Below are 2,502 nucleotides of genomic sequence, written 5' to 3'. Positions count from 1 at the left end.
ACAATAACTGGTGCAGCACTAGACCGTATCTCTAAAGTCTCAGCACCTGAAGGATGTGTGCATCCACCAGTCCTAGTCAGAGCTCGGTCGGATGAAGAACATCGTGTAAGAACCGGACCTTGCAAATTCCTCCTCTCAGGCCTCTTCACTCTTGATATGTATACAGTCAAGACCCCTCAGAATTAACGAATTCTAAAATCTCGCTCTATGTTTGACGCGTAGATTCTAACGAAGCGAGCAGCTACAGCAGCAGGACGCGGACGACGACACAGAATCCAAGTAAGGCTCGTGAACCGACTGTCTAAGAGATGTATTCATTCAGAGCGTCATGAAAGCACCACAGCGAGGACGAGGCAGCATAAAGAACCCGCACTGGCGCAAACGTCGTCGCCTAATCTGGGTCCCGGCAACTGGGTCCCGGCAATGCGGGGTCACCACCGGCCCAGCCACGTGGGATTCCTTTCCCGTGTGGCGGATCAGACGGGCTGTTGAGTTGTGGCCCCGATACCCGTGGGGTGGCTTTCATTCCGCGTTAGAAACAAATCAAGCGTGAAGCCAAAGCTACGAGTTCAACTTTCATGTTCTCAAGCCCTTCGTGCCAGGGGTCAGGATGCTCGAAGCTAGGATCTCAAACACGCTAAACACATGGCGCTTGCCAACCGTGTCCAGACGCCCCGCATGAATTATGTTTTGACACCACCTTGTGGTCACCGACATTGCGAAACGCGTCGACGTGCATAATGCCCTTTGTCCCACTCCCCGATGGCAAGATACTGACCACTCCGTTCCAAATAATAAGGCTACTTGCAATTGATCCCGTCTTCTTTAACTCTAGGTTAAGACACCCATCGCCGCGATGAGAACACAAGCTTATTTATGTCACCAGATAAGAAACGTTCGTGGGCGTTGATCACCCTGTGGGCTTTGCGCGGACGTTTCAAGTCAATTAGACATCGGACGATATTGACAGGCATGGAACCGACACTATCTTGTCGTCAGAGCCAGTTTGCATGCTGTTTTCCTCCGCGCGTACTATGCTGCTCCATGAGAAAGACCGAGATCACAACAAGACTTGCACATGCACAAATTGACGTGTTCCATTTGGTCTTGCTCCATTTCTTCGCCGATATTGTGAAGAACGTTAGCCTAAGAGCACTTAAGATCTAAAATGACCTCACACTGTGAGCGATTCCATGGAACGGCCGGCAAGATCAGTCCTGCACCGAGCGGCCTTTGCTTTCCAGAACACGTCGAACTTGCCTCCGTGTCGAATAACCTTTCCGCTGCATAACGGACGGTACCTGAGCCGTTTACACTAGCGCAGTCGGTAGGTTGTCGAGAGGCAGTCGACCCGTATTTGTCGTGGAGTTCACCGGAAGGAGGTGGGCGAAACTGTACGCGTTCGTAGAGTGTCAGACGACCATTAGGCGTGCTCAATTCTTAGAGTTCGGCACGCCAGTTCAGTTCGTCGACCTCAAATACCAAAGGAACGGCGATGCCGAGCAGATGCCGAGAATTACATAAGCAAATGTGGCTGTTGAGATGTCCGGCAGTTAATTCTATCTTTGGGACATTCCTACATTTCTTGTGTGAATTGCTGCTTGTGTAAACCCCAAATTGCGATGCGGACATCCCTGAAAAGAAGACTGCACACCCACAGTCTTCTCACGGTTTGTGGTGTCCAGCTGCAGACAACCTCGGCGGGGATCACAGTGACGAATGGCTGTGTATCTCACTCTCACAAAGTCACAACATAGATGAGGAACAATAATGACATTGACAGCAGCTACTGCATGGTCCTGCATATTGCTGTCATCAAATGTGCTGAGATAGTCTGTGTAATTATTGCTTGGAAGCATTTTAACATTCAGGCTAAGCAACTCTGTGCATACATGTTGCAATCCATGGTAAACCAGAGCACTAGGGAAGGTGCGACAGGAGATGGCAATAAAAATCGAGAAAATGTAAAGCAATCCTTCGGAAATAATCTCGCCACTCCTGTTCCCTGCCTAGCGTTCCCACGAGCCACTTGGCTTACATGATACTCGGCATCTGCTCGGCATCGCCGTCCCCTTGGTATTTGAGGTCGACGAACTGAACTGGCGTGCCGAACTCTAAGAATTGAGCACGCCTATTGGCCCACGTTGACATCATGCGCATATGCTCTGATCCGTATAGCTGTCAGACGTCCATGCAAGCTACACAGCCTGCATAGATTTATTTTTCCATGGGAACCCTGATGCAAAAATATCTTATGTCTGGATATGGAAATAGTTTGGAAATTGGGCGGAGACAATTAAATTATGTTACGATTGTTTTACCGAAACGTATCAGCAATAGTGAAACTATTTCCCAAAGGAAGATATTTCAGTCCAAAAATATGTGATACTGATATGTTTCGGTGAAGCAATTGTAACATAATTCAATTGTCTCCACCCGATTTCCAAACTATTTCCATATCCAGACATAAGATATTTTCACCATTTTTGCATCAGGTTTCCC

The sequence above is a fragment of the Laetiporus sulphureus genome, assembly GCF_001632365.1.
Source record: "Laetiporus sulphureus 93-53 unplaced genomic scaffold LAESUscaffold_88, whole genome shotgun sequence".
In the NCBI taxonomy this organism is placed as follows: domain Eukaryota; kingdom Fungi; phylum Basidiomycota; class Agaricomycetes; order Polyporales; family Laetiporaceae; genus Laetiporus; species Laetiporus sulphureus.
The sequence above is the reverse complement of the archived record's forward strand: the minus strand, read 5'-3'. Positions refer to the sequence as shown.